General features: G+C 40.6%; 1 protein-coding gene across 11 annotated transcripts in view; it reads right to left on the reverse strand.

Annotated features, from left to right (window-relative positions):
- The window catches only part of APBB2 (amyloid beta precursor protein binding family B member 2), a 166,876-nt gene that overhangs the window by 142,555 nt on the left and 5,855 nt on the right, over positions 1-18,466 (reverse strand). For 3 of the 11 annotated variants that reach the window (XM_072928104.1, XM_072928103.1, XM_072928108.1), the window contains exon 2: positions 6,615-6,695. The exons of the other annotated variants lie outside the window; for them this stretch is intronic. The gene's annotated coding sequence lies outside the window, so the exon portion shown is untranslated. The remainder of the gene's footprint in view (positions 1-6,614; positions 6,696-18,466) is intronic. 11 annotated transcript variants of the gene reach the window in all.

Consider the following 18,466-nt stretch of genomic DNA (forward strand, 5'->3'; position numbering starts at 1 on the left):
TGGTGTCTGAGAGCAGGTCTGTCAGTCAGTAGTCCCTGATGCATTTTAAACAAAGTCTGCTTTTCATTGCCCACCCAACCAAGGAGAAAGCAAGGGCTGCCACATGCACCTTCCCAGGCAGCACGGGTTTGCCAAGATAACCAGATGATGGGCAGATGGTGAGATGCACACATACCAAACCCTAGCTGGGAGACCAATAAGGGTTCAGTGTGCACAAGAGCAGAGAGTGGCATCCTATCTCCCATATCCTTGTCTTTTGAAGTATCTCACAATGCAATGTGCTGAAAGGAAGACTGCAGCAGAGAGATATAAAAGGTAGGAATCTCAGAAAATGATAGTTTCCGATGTACCATGAGGAGTCTACAGAGAGAAATAAGTGATATGGACAAGAAATAAAACACCATGGATCTGAGTATTAACAAATGTGCACTAAATGCAAGCTTTTAAGCTAGCTATAAAACCTCACAGGATTTTTAACTAAACCATTAATTATAACATCTAGAAAGGGACTTGAAACAGCTCAGCAAAAGGTTCAAGATACATCCATGGTTTAAAAAGCAGAACCTCAAATTCTATAGCTTTGCATAAACAGAACTGAGATGAAGAGTAATGTTAGCCTAATTAAGGTCTTCTAGAGGACATTAGTGCAGATTCCTTTCTTATAACATGCTGTGATAGTTACTTCAAAAGGTGCTGCTAAACCAGACAAGGTTACCTCTTTCATAAAGAGGTAACAAGTCTGGCTCTGTGAATGTAAAAACCCTCCAAGTACACCGTCTGCCTGAACAATCCAAATCTGCTGAAATACACCCAAGTACAATAGACAGAAAACCATTCGGAAAAGGAAGCCTGGCAGTTTCTGCTTGCATATGCAGAAGAGTGTGTGAGTATGGAAATACAAAAACTAATTCTGGCAGGAAGTCAAGTATGGAACATTTTATGTGGGTATCAGAATCAGAAGAATTGTTCCATTTAGACCAGGTTTATTACTAAGATTCATTTATCAACAATGAGGTCTGCCTCTTACCTTACAGACCATGACACAACAGTGGGAGAGATACACATAAAACCCAGAGATGCTTCTACTTTTTCCTCTGGAAACATACATCAGTGACACCTCATGGACAAAGTATTGAAAATAGAGGAACACAGGGTCTGATCCACCCTGACAACCTCCCCCAGTCTCAAACAGCTCCACTCTGTCTGGCACAGATAGAGCTCATTCCACAGTGGGTCTGGCTCTGGTACCAGACAAAAGGAGCCCTACACAGGAGCAGTAGTACCTGCTGAAACTGGAACAGATTTTGAAGTGAAAAAAGGGTAGATTTAGACCTGGACATAAGCAAAATACTTTTATTATGAGAGTGATGAGGCACTGGAACAGATTGCCCAGAGAAGTTGGAGATATCCCATCCCTGTAAATAAATGTTCAAGGTCTGGTTGGATGGGGCTTTGAGCAACCTGGTCTAGCAAAAAATAAGATTTCCCCGCCCACAGCGTCAGGGTTTTTGGACTAGATGATGATTAAAGATCCCTTCCAATCCAATTCAAAACATTCAATGACTCTATGATTCTACCTGCCCTATAAAAGTGGTAGCCTTTCCTAGCTACCACCCATACAAAGCCAACCTGTTTGGGAAAACAAGGGAGCACCAACAAACAGTACCAAGAGACAAAAAGATCCAAGATATATAAACTATACAGAAAATCATAAGGCCCTGCACACTGAACCTCATGCAAGTGGGAAGGCCAGCTCCACATGAACAGTACACAAGGGTAACTCAGAGAAATGCTTAACTTCTGCAGAGCTGCCTACCTCTCCAGAAGGAAAAATAGCCTTCTTTTGAATGCTTTTTGATCTTAGACCTACCTCTTCCATAGCTCTAAAATATTGACTAAAATGACACTTCGGTGCATCTGGAGATTTGTCAGACATCTATCCCAACCACAGAGCTCCCCTCCTCCTCTTGTTGTTCCACATATAATACACACACCAGAACCCCCTCCATAAATTGTGCAAATTAAATTGTTTCAGAAATTGCATGCTCAGCATCTGGAAACATACACATTTCTTAATGATCTTCTCAGTACTGCCTGTGCTGCTGAAGACTTTTCAAACCATTCACCTCAGGAAGCACATATTTAGCATGAGCAAGGATCTATTTTCTTGGAGAAAAAATGTCTTAGCTTGAAGCTTAGATAATTTAATCTTGGGGACATTGATTTATCTTACTGCCCTCAAAACAAGCCCAGATGAATTTCTTTCCAGATGAAAAAAAATAAGTTTTATGCCTTTTTCTGCCACTCTGCAAGCCAAACTGTGATTACATTTTTTTGCTGTTCAGAGTTAATTAAGTTGTCCTTGGAAACCATCAAGATTTGTTACATCATCTTCCTTTCTATTCTAGGAAGGTAACCTGTTTTCCAAGCCATTGCTTTTCCAGGATATTAGCTCCTCCAGTGGGTAACCTCTTCTACCTTATCCAAATCCTACCTTCTCCCCAGGGTCTCCTTTTAAAAGAAGTCCCTTTGTCCCAAGACCCGTTCCCAGGAAAAATAACCCATTCTAGTCTGCAAAACACCATTCACTTTCTCTCCCTACTGAAGGCCCAGACATCATCTCCCCCCATACAGAAGATGAAGGCCAGATTCTCTCGCTCTTTTGATACCAGTATCATGAGATTAAGTCCTTATATATGAGGAAAGCCTCTCCATATTTGGCAAAAGCTCAACAGCTACTGCCCAACCTATCCATCAAACTGTTTTGCTAAGTCCCAGTGAGGGATGGAATATTCAGTAATGGAGCTACAGGAAAGCCATGCTCCAATGATGGAGCTGCATACACAGATACTCACTGTAAAATACTAACAGACATGTAGCTTGTCATTTCCTTCCTTTTTCCCTACCTGTTCCCACAGACAAGTGAAATATCAACACTTAACAAGTCTGCCTGGTTGCAAGATATGACTGCCATCACTGAAGGAGATGCAACTGAAAATCTTCCACTGTTCCCTCTTCAAACTCATCAAGTCCAATCATAAAAAGCACATTTCACTGCTCGCTGCTCTGCTCTACATTCACCTTTGGGCTCTGGTAGATTTTACTCTCTGAGAGACCAATCACTACACTCCAGGTAACAGCTGTTGCGGGATTTGTAATTTTCTCTTCTTCCCCCCCCATTCCCCCTCCCCCCTTCCCATGCATTCCCCCTTTGTCCTGTGACCCCAGCCCGCCCCTCCCGCCTCGCCACGCGGTCCTTTGTCCCGATGCTGCGTTCCCTTGTCCTTCCCTCTCGCCATGGGGTCTGTTCCTGCCCCCCCTGCCTTTCCCATCGCTGCTCCTGCCTCCCTGGGGTCTCCAGGGTTTCCCTGCCCCCACCTCCCATCCTAGCCCCATTGGCTGTGTCTCATGTTCCCCCCCGATCCCGGCACAGGGGATAACCCACTCTCGGTCGGTGCCCCGGGGTCTCGGGAACACACTTCTACAATAAACACGTGTTTGCACCCGAGCCCCGTGTCGCTATTTCATCTGTTCCTGCGCTAGAACTGAGCCTCGCAGAGCCGAAGGGGAAAAGTGGCCGCCGCCTCTCCCCTCCTCCCGCCGTGCTCCCGCAGGCGCCCGCCCGGAGCCGGTCTCGCACGGCAACAGCTTGTCCAGACCTATGAGCTCCACCTTCATATTGAAGGTGACCACTTAAGATCAAAGCAAAATAAAGCCTTGAAGGGATCAGTGCACGTATCAAGAGACCAGTTCCCAACAGCTATCTGTACTCAAACATACAGTGGAGTTGCTCATCACATAAGCCTGTGATTAATGGTGTCCTGATGAAAATAGGAATTCAATTTCAATTCTTCTAGAATAGCCAGAGGCCTTTTGGTATTTTCAGGATGTCATTTTGGTGTCTGGACCTTTATACAGTCTGAAACAAAGAACAAGCACTTGCAAAAGAAAGATAAGAAAGTGTCAAGCAGAAAATCTATGCTTCAGCTATAATGAAAGGGTTTTTCTGCAAAAAGCAAGGTGATGCAAACACAAGCAGGACACCAATAGGAAACTACAAGTGACTTCTGTGGCAAATTGTACATCACTGCATACAACATTTCACTGTGGGCAGCACACTAGAATGAGGGAAAGAAAAAGAAAAAAAAATAATGGCGGGGGGAAATGGGAAAAAAAGTACTTAAAATGGGAACATTTTGACTTTCCTGAAATCCCACCCACTGCAAGGACTCAAGGTGCTCAAGGACTCCTGGCCAAACATACTCCACTGAGGAGCCTTGTTAGTCCTCTCCAGAAACAGTGAGGAAATTTGCCCTCTCCATTACACTGGAGTGAAAGTCCCCTTTACACAGCAACTCTGCAGGTAAAGTGGAGGGAACTGGAATCACTAACAGCCCTGCATGAAGATGGCAGAGCCCAACATTGCAGAGGAAAGCCCCAGCCATGAGGCAGCTGTCCTTTGCAGATGCTAAGAGCCAATGCCTCCATTCAGACAGAAGCCGTATGCTAATCCAGTAACTTAAAACCAGAATGTTTTTTCATTTGTTCCTTCTAGCACACTTTGTTCAATGGAAAGAAAATGAAAACCTAGAGAAGTTGTTGCATTCATTAATCTCTGCAGACTCACAACAATCATAATTGGGCAGCCTAACTGCTCAGAAGATTATGCCAGTGATTCAATTGCAGTGCAATACAAATAAAGGTATCTGCATAAAGTGGGCTGCAAAGTACTAAATATAAAGACCTAATAAAGTTATACATTTGTGCATCATTGCCCTTTCTAATAGAGTTTGGAAAATTGAAGGCAACATACTATTATATATCATGTGCTATTATTCACATAAGTGCCTAAATTACAGAGTTTTGGGAGATACTAGTTATCTGCATATTAAAAAGTCATTTATTTCATCATATAATACACAGACCTCTTTCAAGATTGAAATAGGAAACATGAAAGCGACATCTGAATAGCAAGTCTCAATTAAAAATTATTTCTGCTGCCATAACAACAGCTTTTCCCTCCAGATTTTGGGTTCCTCTCTCACACTGAGCACAGCAGGAAGAGAATTTCTGAACTCTAATTCATGCTCTTTGCATTTATCTTCTTCCAAAAAAAAAAAAAGTGTGCTGAGTACAAACTGTGACAGGAGTTCACAACTTCTCAGAACACTGGGTAAAATTTTTCATACCACTTAAGTACAAAGTTAGAGGACCTGAATAAATCAGGTTTAGACTAAATGTTTAGACTAGAGGCTTTTGAGAGCAGGGGGAGGTAAAGATCCGACCAGATAGAGCAGAGATACAGAAACCATTATTTAGAAGCAGAGGACACCCTGAAATGTGCAAAGGATGTTTAGATGTAGGGATACAGCCAAGTTAGCCTTTGCAGCACTTGTGATGGAAGCCTTGGCTCACCTTGCACACATAGGGATGAAGATGCTGAGCAGCTGTCAATCCTATGTCCCTTAATAAGCCCTGGTGATATTTCACACTCAGCTCTCACCTTTTAGTTTTCTTCCTTGTTATTTTCACCTTGTGCCTAATCGATTACAAGCTTGGCCACCACTGGAATTTGTTGAGTTTCACAGTACCCTGGCCAGGGAGCTCCACAGAGGGGCTGCAGCAGTGCCAGTGGCTGTAGGGAGCAGCCAGCCCCACCAGCCCCTCCTTCAGCAGGGGAATGGGAACAAGGAGTGATGACTGGGCACAAGGGGTACTCCAGGTCAGCTGACCTCTGGCACTCTGGAATCAGGTGCTTCTCAATAAAGTTTTTTCACAGCTTTCCACCCTGTGAACAGTAACTCTCAACCCCCAAATTCAGGGTTTGATAAGCCTAGCTTTTCAGAAACCATTTAATATCAGAAATTGCTTTCTAAACACTCCCCCCCTTCTCCCTCAAAGGATTTCACACAGCTTCAGGGAGACAGACAAAAGCTTCCTCTCAAAATTTAAATATAAATTTATATTCAAAACAGGCTTACTTACTAAACTGCAGTTTGTTTTATGTGAAAAGATTTGTCTTTATCACAGAAACCACAGCTGTTAAAACAGTGTCTGATAGTACTCTTTTCCTATCATCACTATTCCTTCATTAACCACAGTGTATATCTTTTATCTTAATTGCCAAAAAGCTCTGAAGTACTAAGTTGCACAACTTCTACTCAAGCTAAGAAGGCTCTTACCATCCTCTCATCACAGATACATCAACCACAGCTACCACAACACTGCACAACACTGAAGTGACATAAGCAACATCTTCTCCAAATTGTTCTTTCAATCATTCAATATGTATGTCCTCAGCTAGAAACACCAAGCAGAATGCAACTCCCCTCCACAACCAGCTTTTACAACCAAGGATGCAGCACACTGTTTTTGTAATAGCAAGAGATAGCACCAAAGAGTGCAGCTGGCTGCAGTGAGATGCCTGTTATTCTTCCTTTGACTTCTCCACATATTCTTTTCATCTGTGCTTGGTGATGTGGGCTTGAATCTCTTGAAAAAGAGCATGAATCTAAAACCACACACTACATTTAGTCTGAAGGTTTTCAAGTATTTTGGAAGAGCTAACAGCAGCACCCTTCTTGTATCCCTGCAGATGGGATGGCTGTACTTACATCTAATCCCCAAACCTTCACTTTATAACCTCCCACAGCTTCTCTGCCTTTCTGCCTCAAATCCTCAGAAGTGCAGGGAGTCTAGAAAGAAACAGAATAGAGAAAAATAAAATAAAACAAATGAAACTTTTACCCTGTTGTTTTAACATCTCTTAATTTTAAATGAACTTAAGAATTCATTTAAGAGTATAGTTTCCAAGGCACACAAAAAAAAATTAAAAAAACCAAAAAACTTTTACAATGAGAAAGGAGGTGGAACAGAATACTTCAATATTATTTGTTTTAAAGAGCTGAACAGGAAGTTCATGAAAGGTATCCTTAGCCATGAACACTTTGTGCTTTTCATTGAAATGTACTGATGTATCACAACTTTGGCCAAACTTCTAACTGTGCCTTTTTCAGGGCATTAGGTAACTTCAGAAAAGTCCTCTTTATACTCAAGAACACACAAAAACTTAAATTTTAAGAAAGTCTCCCCATTCTCACTTAAAACCACCACTCAGCAACAGGGAAAACTTCTCCATGACAACGCTGCCTCTCATGTTGCCATTGAGCTGGTGGGCTTTCCCTACCTCAGTGGCCAAAAAGATCCATGCTGGAGAAGAGGATGATGAAACACAGAAGTAACATCAGTCAGTGGCTAGACAGTGACTTTCTATGCAAGTCTTTCTTGTTTCAATGGTGTGGTAAGGCCAAATTGATAAAAGGTGTTGTTGAATAGCAGCTAAAGGCACTCTGGAAAAACAAAACACCACAGCAACAGGAGTCGAGCCAAACGCAACTGGATGTGTTTGCAAACCCTGCCAGGAGCATAATGACCACTGTAAAATGTAGCTGTCCTGACAAGGCAAAGGAAAATGCTCCTGAGCACATGCTATTCAAAGCCTGTAAAGGCTTAGGCTGCCAAGCTGCAAATTCCTGCAGTTTATAATTTCTTAAACAATCTGTTGACTAGTCTTTCAAGGAGACATAGCCTGGCACTCACTTGAAGTCTTTTCTTCACTTAACCATCCATAATAAGAGAAGAGTTGAGCTGTGTGTCAACCAACAACCAGCCAGAGGCCTTTCCTTCCAGCCAACTCCTGGATGTCACATGACCCGTGTATATATATCTACCATGCTAGTTATCTTTTACATGCTCAAACACTAGACTGCAGCTGGCACTTTGAACACCAGTGCTAAGAATCCAGGTGGAGAAACTTCCCCAGGGACTAATGGAAAGCAAGGCCTTAAGGACATCTATATCTCAAATCTGACTCAGTAAGCAAAGACAGATTTGTAACTATTTTACTACCAACTGAACATTACTCAAGCCACCTCTCTTCACTTTTTTCTCCCAAAACACATAAGCACAATTACCAAGTATTTGAAATATGTAGGAATTCTTACATAAACTAGGCATTAGAGCATGTGTTAAATTCTCCAGCACTGCCAATGTAGACAGATCCTTTCGTGATTAAGCACAAAGAGGTTATGCAGGAACTGAAGGCAGGCACCTTCATGGCAAATACACAACATTCATAAGTCCTTTGTTCTTATGTCTTGCAACACAATTTTATTGGTTGCTAAATACTATGTTTCCATATAATTTTAAAACTGTTCCACAATAAAGTGTTTTTCTCAGTAGAATGCTTTCCTCTACCAACACTAAAAACATTACTTAAGTAAGGAAGTTTAATATTATCTTAATAGAGAATGAGGTGAATTTAGCAGCAACCTTTAATTATTTGCTTGGGGCAGGGGGGCAAATTAGAACTTATCAGCCACACTGAACTTTCCTATCCATTTCAACCTGGGGGAAAGTTTTACATCAGGAAAGTGTTTGCTAATCTTTCTCTCTATGTCTGGTCACACAGGGACACGAGCAATGCTACTACAGGTTACCCATCGGGGAGGGAGGTGTTCTGCCCTAATTGCAGTTAAAAGGTACATCTGTACAGAGAAACCTCAAATAACACTGCAAGTTTACATCTGCCTTGGCAGGGAGCAAAATGCGAAAAGGGAAATAGGGAGAGATATTTATGGTCCAACCCACCACAGCAGAACGAAATATCAAACAGCACATATGCTTACAGATTCTCTGCTCTGTGCCACAGCTTCCCTACTCCCGTTGCATCATGTACAAAACCCATTAGTAATTGTCTGTTGCTGTGCTCCTGCCTTCCACACATAGCCATGCTTTTTTTGAATGCTGCTCTGTATCAAACCCACTGCAGCCAGATAAGCATTGCAAAACATTTTTGGGTCCAAACACAGCTACCCTACTTCACAAAATACTGCAGATTGTTTTAGAAGGTGAGGAAAGAATAAAAAGCAAAGTCAATAAATCTTTAGCTTAGGGCAATTTCACCTTGTGTTTTTCAACTGCTCTGTAGCAAAAAAATATGCTTTATAGCAAGAATTAAGGGAATATTTTCAATTGAAGCACATCTTGATCTCAAAATATCACCAATCTGATTCAAACTCCAATCCCCCCTCATCAGAGAAGTAGTTTCTCATGGGTTTTGGATATATATCAATTTTTTAAATGTACCAGCTGAACCACTAGGACTAGAAGCATATCTCTGAAAAACAATCCTGAAACTACAAAGGTCTCACTGTCTGCCAGGAAAGAACATCAAAAACATGGTCCAGCTTGGCTGATGCTTGGACACTGTCAGCCTAAAGCCAAAGCATTCAGAGCCGGATACTTCAAGGAAGCGCGAAGCTGTCTGTGCCCTCTTAACTGTGCAATGACTCAATGTCAAGACCCAGTGTCCAGTTTGGGGAGGGAAAGGCAAAATTTTGTATGAACAAAGTGACATGGCTTTCAAACATGATTCAGGGCCCCCTTTTAGCAGAGGGAAGTACTTCAGCACATCCATTCTACTAGCATCAGCAGGTCAAAATCAAAGTACTGAAGACATTAAAGGACTGCCTAAAAAGCAAAAGCAAAACCAAAGGAACCACATATTGCTAAGAGAAATGAAAAAATATTATCCTGGTAGGCAAAAATGTTTTCCCAGAACATCAAAATCCCTGTTGTAACTTAATAGCAGTAACTGAAGCTATTCAGATCCAAAGGTTTTTAAAAAATTTTGGAAACATCTTTTACAGAATTAAGAATGCACAATGACTTATTTAACTCCTGGCCATGAGTGACTCAACATTTCTCCTCCATCTTATTTTACTCATGCCAATTATAATGGGTTACTCCAAATCAGAATACCATCTATAAGTAACAAGGGTGGCAAATGCTTTCCTTTAGACCGGAAAAATTATTTTCTACACTGTTCTTTGAGTCTAACACAGGATAGATCTTACCACATTTATTAAAGGTTTGTCACTGTATGTCTACATAAAATCTTGAATTGTTGCCATAAAGATTTTAAATACAGTAGAGTATTTAGAGAAGCCAACCCCTATTCTTGCTCTAACATCTTCTCTGTCGACCTTAGAGAGCCGCCTTGATTTGCCATGTAGATCTGCAAGGAACAAGAAGAGACACTACTTGGATCATCATCCCCTGTCTTCATGGGTTGGAGATGGCAGCCCATAACTCACATACCATGAACTGGGGAAAGCTGAGAGCAGGGAAATCCTAGCGCTGCTCCTAGGACTGCCCATCCATCTCCAGCACTGTGTTCAAAGATACAAATCACCTACACACCATAATGCTACACTGACTCTTAAAAACATCAGGGAGAGATGTCCTTTGGTATTTTTAGGACAGGCAAATCTAATATACAAACTAAGTTCTAAACTTGGGAGGTTTCAGGTCACATACAACATAACTATGAACTTTATAAATTCAGATAATGATAGTATTTAATAAATACTAATGTATTATACAACCTTTTGTATTTAACACACTGTTATTATAAATATGTAAGAAGTGAAGTTCTTGCCAAAGCTTTTGCAGCAAGAAACACCAAACTCTGCTGAATCTTTTGGAATTCACCTCTGAGCAGCCAAATAGGAAGTTGCGACCACAGTTTGGGAAACCATATAGCCACAAGCATCTCAGAGCCAGGAACTATAGAGCACTTCGCCCTTTTCCCAGGCTGAGCAAGCCAGTCCAGTCATTCTTCGTGCCACTTCCAAAGACAATTAGCAAAATCTTGTTTCAATTAGCTTTTCCAGAGCTATAAGCACAAAACATACTGTACAACTTCAGAAAGAAGAGGTGAGATCAAAACCATGTAAACTGAGACAGAGCTGGAAAGGAGGAAGGGAAAGACCAGATAAAACAAGGGACAAGAAATCCCAAAGTGTGTCCCCCTGAAATGCTGAGTACTATGTGGAGTAAAGCCAATGCTTGTGGTCAGAAAAAGAAGCCTTCTTATACCAAGTTGGATTTCAAATTATCTTTCTCACTTCTCATTATTAAAATTGTTAATTTCTTCCTAGAGAAAGACTCTACAGTATACTGTATAATGGCTCTACTTCTTCTGTAAAAGGGTTAGATACATCTGCAACATCTCATTTAGTACCAGCAAGAGTAATGCACCTTTTCAGGACTCCTAACTTCCAGTTGACAATATTTTTTGGGGCAATATCCTAACCCTAGTTTTCCTCAATCTAGGCACCTCCTTTGCTCTTCTATTGTTTCCCCTTTATTACAGCCCTTAACTGCCATAACAAATGCTTTATTAAAGACCAGATTAAATAAAAATATTTATCCTGACTCACATCTTGAGGTAGGAAAAAGAAAATCAAGGGTCATTTACTCTAACACAGTCCACTAACAGATTAACTTATTTTGCATTTTGTCCCATTTTCCATACATGGCTTTAACTATTCCTTCCTTTAATATCTGTTTTAAAACTTAACAGTCTGATTGTTTCTTCTGTAAACACACACTGTGCTTCAAATATACCAGGGATATTACCACTTTGGAAAATAAATGACTTTAACACATGTTTATAGTCTATTTGAACCAAATCAAGAAATATGCAAAGAACGAAAACACAGTACTTCATTGCTCAGAGGTTTAAAATAAACACCCAAAAACCATGAAGTTCTCTTTCACAGTCTATAAGAAAGATGGAGAAAGAGGATATAATGACAGGAAAGGGAAAATGGCTTCAAACCAAAAGACAGTAGGTTTAGAGTAGATATTAGGAAGAAATTCTCTACTATGAGGGTGGTGAGGAACTGGAACAGATTGCTCAGAGAAGCTGTGAATGCTCAGTCCCTGGGGAGGTGTTCAAGGCCAGGTTGGATGGAGCTTTGAGCAATCTGCATTAGTGAAAGGTATACCTGCCCGTGGCAGGGTGGTTGGAACAAGAGATTTGAGGTCCCTTCCAACCCAAGCCATTCTATGATTCTACACAGAGGATAAAAAATATGGTTAGTCACCCAAGAAAATAACAGCTTTTCCTACAGCTTCTGTTTCACTTTCTCCAAGAAGCAGCAGTCTGCTGAGAAGGAGAAACTCAAAGTTTGTGTTTTCCCTCCCAATAAGAAAAGTCACTTCAAGGAAATCCACATTTTCTGCAACAAAATATACTTTTTACTTTCTGCTCTTTACAAAATACTTAGAATAGGGGAACAGCAATGCTATCTCTGTAATCACCAGGAACCACTAACACTGGGAATTAGTCAAGCAACTAATTGCAAACAAGCCCAATTGTGTCACAGGCCTTGAGAGGTGTTAAGTCACTCCATGCTGGGTAAGAGACACATGGGACCTTTCAGATCAGTTGGCAGCTTGCAGTGCTTATCCTCAGAAATCCCACACTGCTGCACTGAGATAACAAGTATATGTTCATACAAAGGGGTCACTGACCTGAAATTAAGCCACCAAATTTCAACCAATTTTGATACCTGAGAGCATGAGAATTAATTTATTAGAGTAAAGCTCTACTGCTTTCATATTCTAAGTTTAGTTGGAATAGCAATTTATACTCTATATGCTGAAAGGTTACATACACGTGGCAGTCTTAATAACAGTCATTCAAAAATTCACAGAAAAAATCCCAGTACTATTTTCACTATGCCTGCCTGGATGCACAGCAGTGTGTAACCTCTCTTTTATAGCACTGAAAAGTGTGGCACACAGGTAATTAAAGCATCAGAGTTCCCTAATAATAATAATATGATCTGATGGTTGGCTGCAGCTTAATGAAACAGAAAAGCAATTAATGATTTACATAAAATCAGGATGGAGGCTAAAAATAAGATTTGTTTCCTCTAGACAAAGACAGAAAGACTTAAGTGATAATGATTACCTGTGAATATTCAGGGAAACAGATCATCTGTGATAAAAGCAATCTCAAAGTGTCTAGTATGCCATCATCACTTCTAGCTCCTATTTTTATTCTCAAGAAAAAAAAAAGAATTTACTAGTTTCTTTTCATATTACCAACGGCACTACTCAGAAAATTATTCTGGTAATTACTCCTTCTTTTAAAAAGCACTTGTCTTTTTCTTCTGCCCTTATAATATGGGCCAGCAGTCAATTACCATCTCACAGGAGTAAAGTTCAATGCCACTTGCCTGAGTGGTGGCATCAAAAGACCTCCTTTGGCAATACAATCACTGGTGACATGCAACTTGCATATAGAGTTTTCAGTTCAAAAAATTAATACAGTTTAAGAAACTCATCTATCACAATCAGTATTTGGGGGGAAGCCCCATCAGTGTGGTAGGACCTAAGCATCTACCTAACAATTTCATTTAGTATGCAGGAAAAGAAATCACAAGACTTGCTGTTCTCCCTCCTACCCTTCCATGGTGATTCATTTCTGAAGACAAAACTGTTCATTTCTAATATACATTAAATGCTTATGCTTGCCTGACTCAGTGTGGAAAGGAAAGCATAAAAAGAGTAACTGGGTCAAGGATGTAATTATCAAAAGTTGTATTAATGTGGTGAAATCCATGTGACAACAGGAAAACCAGCAGATCTAAAATTCCTGTAGGCATGCTGTTTCTTAACTTTGCACTCAGAGCACCTAATTTGAAAAGCATTTTGCTTTTCTCTTTGAAGATAAATGTTTTAAGAAAAAGGTTGTTTTAAACACAGATATTGTTAAAACACAAAAAAGCATGGAGTAAATAAAGGAAATGAACATGTAAAAGCCTCCTAGCACCAATTCTCTTTGGAAGCAAGAAGTGAATTTTGTGATCTTGATTCTGACAGTAAGCTGCTGTTCTAAAGTAAGCTCAGTTTCTGAAGTCATCCCTGGTGACCCTTAAAATAACAGCACTAGAGTAAGACTTCCCAGTACAGCTTTTTTTTTCAATACTTGCTCCCCATTAGAGTGTATCCAACTCACATTGTTTCACTACAGTGCTTTGCCTCTCAGTCCTCAGCAGACACTCAGTAAAACCAATCTATTTCACCTGCATTATTTCACCTTGTAAAATTCTGATGTGCTCTTCACACACGAAAGTCTAGTGCTTCAAAATGAAACATTTTATCAAGTTTAAGATATTGTGTTGCTTTCTACTTATGGCTAAAAGCCTCGGGAACACCCATTTCAAAAGTACCAATAATTTTGCTACCATATTCTGTATGCTGTGCAGATACCATTGAGGTAAGAAAGTATCAGCCTCCGCAAGAGTCAAGCATTCATGTGTGCACTGCCCTGATCCAAAGAAAAAGTTCTTTCACCCACAGCTTCTGAGAGAGGTAGAAACATGGCTAATCAATGAGCCTGTCACACTCAACTTACAAGGCTTTGGAAAACGTTAGGTTTTAATCATCCACTTTTACCAGCCAGCTGTGGCTACTTGACAAGGTTTGCACAGGATCTCTCATGGCCTATTAAAACTCCCTGTTATGCTGTGAAAGCATTTGGGGTAGCTTACACTTCTGGATTAGAGATATTAAAAGATACAGACACTACTACATTAGGAATAGCCAAGAAAATGCAAAGGAACATAGCTTGTATGTGAAACTCCCATGTGGGAACTTCAGTTTCTGCAAAATAAAACATAATTAATTTCAAATTTGGTTACTTCAAATCTTACAGGATAAATCCTGGCCTATCCTTAAAACAGACAAGGAGAGGAAAGAAAGGAATTTAGAAAACATTTTTAATGGATTTATTTGTACTTAGTACACACTATGACTCCCTATTGCTCCACAGAAGAGTTTTATATCCAGGTTAGTGTCTAACTCTGTGCAAGTGACTTAGGTTTATTTTACTGTTGCATTTTGCAGCAAATCTTATCATCTAGCTCCTCTGTGTAATTAAAATTCCTCTTCATCTATTTATGTACTAGCTTCTGCCTCCAAGTCCTCTGGCAGGTGCCTTTCCTGAGCCACCCTTTGGGAGCACCAGTATCTTCTTTTTGGAATTGCAGGATATGTGTGTCACCCTCCTCAGAGCATCTCCTCTGTCAGTTTTTAAAATCTATTCAAATACAGTTTCATCCTCCACCATCACAGCTCTAGAATTTCAACACCTCCTTTCAAGTTCACCTTGTGCAAGGAGGATACACATCCTTTCATAAAAGCACACTGCATCTACCCATGCTTAAAATATTTGCTTGCAACCTCAGCTCAAAGAACAACCCCAGAATGGGGAAAGCCTAGCTCCCTGCTTGAACATTGGCTGCCTGAGGAAGGAATCAAGTATTTCCACTCAGCAGCAGGGAAAACTCAGGACATGCTCACACTGTGTGCCAAGCAAGAGTGCTCTAGGAGAACGCTGGACATGCTCACACTGTGTGCCATGGAAGAGCTCTGTAGGACACTGTGCAAAAAGTATGCACTCCATCACTCTGAGAGAACTGTGACACTAGAACAAACACCAGCAACCTGTGAACTTTCCATCCCTGTACTGCAGCAAAGGCAGCATCGGCAGCAGAAGCTAAAGCTCAACACTAGCTAGGTTTGAAGTTGGATCAGCATGTCCTGAATCAGCCCCACATGGTCCAGTCTTGGTTTTCCAGCCAGCATGCTGTGTGGGCTGGCAGTCTTATTTTAAACATTTGCATATGTGTTATTTAACCCACAGGTTTAAAACAACCTTGGGACTTACAGACATGAACCTTAACAGCATTTGAGGAGTAATGGGATTTATCAGGCCAAAAATTAAGGGGTTTCAAACTCAAATTTCTGATTTATAGCAGAAACTCATATTTCCTAATTTAAGTCCTAGTGCAAGCTGGGATACCAGATCAAGCGCTATTTTTTCCAGCTCTATATTTACACTTCAAGGACTATGTAGAAGCACAGAGCAGAAGCAAGAATTCAGCAAATGCCTCATTTGTGAGCTTTTTGGGGGAGGTTCAGAGAAGTTTGGGTAACATGTCTTCAAACAGGTTTTCAAGGCAGTATAGATCTAGACATCCATCACAACTCAAGGAAGGAGGACCCAAACTTTAAATTTAGGAAATTAATAGCTTTACCTTGGATATGCACAGAAGCTTAGAAAAGCACTGAGACAAAAAAGGAGGGTTTCTCTTCTTCTCTAGCAGAAGGCACAGCTGAAGAATTTCAGCCTCACCCATGCAAAATTAGATATTTATTTTGGATAAATCCCACAAAATGCTTTCCGCCCAGCCAGCACTCCTACCTGCTGGTTTGGCAGCAGCAGAGGCAGGCTCTGTGCTGCAGGATGGCAGGCAGCCAGCCACCAACTCCTGGGCCTCTCCAGATGGGCAGGGCAGACTGCTCGGTGAAGCCTTGGGGTTACTGCAAGGCGAGGACAGTGACAGCTCTCAGCTGCCACATCTCTGAGGCTGCAAGGGTCACCAGAGCCTCTGCTACCAGGGAAATGGCAAATTTAGGGGTGTACCTTGCCATATCCTGCCTGTCAGCTGTTCCCTTCCCTGTAACACATGCACACACACTGGAAAGGAGGGAGAACAAACATCACCTCCTGACTTGCTGGTTGGATAGGGAAGCACTGAGGGATCCCCCTGTTTTCTGCCTAAAAACAAGCAAGTAAAACCATATCATGTCATTCTATGTGTTCCTACATACTGGCTGGCCAAAACCACAGCATGGAGACTGTATTTCAGAACCAACATGCAACATATGCTGGCTCAGTTTTAGCCCAAAGCAAGACAGAAAACAACAGAAATGTGACTCCTGCCTGAGGAACACACTTTAACCATGCTCTGAGGATCCCATGACTTCAGGATTTTCTTGGCATCAAGTCTCATTGACATTCCTCAGAGTCTCCCAATTGCCCCTCTTGATTCCCTTCCCCCCACACCCCTCACTGAGAATTCCTGAATTTGATCTGCCATCAAGAGTTACACTTTAGTGAAAGGGTATCACAATATTGACATCTGTCAGGCTGCAAAGACAAACCTCCCAAGGAACACTTAAGCCATTTCCCTGACAAACAGCACCATCTTTATCATACAGATATTAGGACATATCTATATTGGTTTTTAGAATATAATTACTGGTCCCTGAATGCTGATATGCCTCTACCAGAAAGCCTCCTATATTTTGGCAGATACAGAATCATCATTTTTACCCATGTTTAAATCCATACTTGTAAAAGGAAATATACAGGATATTTCACTGAAAAAGTTTACACATGTCAGTGCTGACATAACAGCATGCAAAGATTATAAAAATAAGGTTAAAACACACATACATAATTAGGCATTGTTTGCTAGCAGCTCTTGCACATGCTTAAATAATAACACATGTTTAAAGCCAACATTATTCTGTGTTACTTCAATATCCTTTGTTAGTCATCTTAACAACCTACGAAGTTATCTAAAAGTAAGTCAAATCTCAAATGTTTCTGAGAAGCAAACTTCAAATAATTAAAAATATGGGTTTTTTCTAATGTTTCTCTTTCCAAATACACAAGTATCATCAAACATTTTTTCTAAACTGGAGGACTTTTTAAGGGAACAAATGTCAATGTCTCAAAAACTTAAAGATCCTGTTTGTCTGAGTACATGTATCTTTTAATATACAGCTGTGTTAAACCATTCCCTTTACTGATGGTTCCTGTGCTGTTTCACTGTTTTCTTGAATTATGGTGGGGAAAAAGCAGAGATGGAAGGAAAGAAGAGAAAAAAAGAAAAAAAAAAAAAAAAAGAAGAAGAAGAAAAAGGCAAGCAGGCTCCCACACAACTTGAAAAATATGAGTTTTTTCCCAACCTGCCACGCGACCGTAGTGCTTGACCTGGTGAGATCTCACATTTTCCAAAGGTTTTACACCCAGATGGGTATCAGGGAAAGAAAAAAAAAAAACAACCAAAAAAAAACCATCCCACCAAAAAACCCCATCAACAAAAGACCATGGAGATCTGCCTCTCCTGCTTACATAGGAGGCATGCAGGGTGCCAAGGAGACAAGATCATCACAGTGCTGAAGGTTTTCTTAATGCCATGTGCATCCCAAACACCCAGGCTGCCTGCTGTATTTACTTCCAAATTAATCTTGCTGTAAGTTCATAGATTTATTTTATACGTACTCGTATGTATCTCCAACTCACTAACACAATGTAATTAAACCTCCTTTCTATTATGCCACATTTAAATCCAAATTGGATCTGTCAAATGCCAAGTTCTCCATGGGAGAGCATTCCTCCTCCTTATTTCTCTTCCATGCAGTTCCCTTTCATGTTTCAGGGTTGTTCTCTGCACAGCTTTCTCCATAGCTGCACAATTCAACACCTTACTAAGAAATATCTCTTGCTAATAATAAACCAATAAAAACACAATTCAACACCTTACTAAGAAATATATCTTGCTTACAATAAACCCCTTTGCAAATAGAATTAACAAGGCAAGTGTAAACACAAGAGCAATTAATTAGTTACCACATTTACCCAAACTACTGCTTACACTTCCTTATGAAGTGGAAGCAGTAGTTTGGGTAAATGAAATTCTATATTAGAAACATAGTATGGCTTAATGTCAAGCTCCTCATTTGCTGAATT

The sequence above is a fragment of the Taeniopygia guttata genome, chromosome 4 (assembly GCF_048771995.1).
Source record: "Taeniopygia guttata chromosome 4, bTaeGut7.mat, whole genome shotgun sequence".
Taxonomy (NCBI): domain Eukaryota; kingdom Metazoa; phylum Chordata; class Aves; order Passeriformes; family Estrildidae; genus Taeniopygia; species Taeniopygia guttata.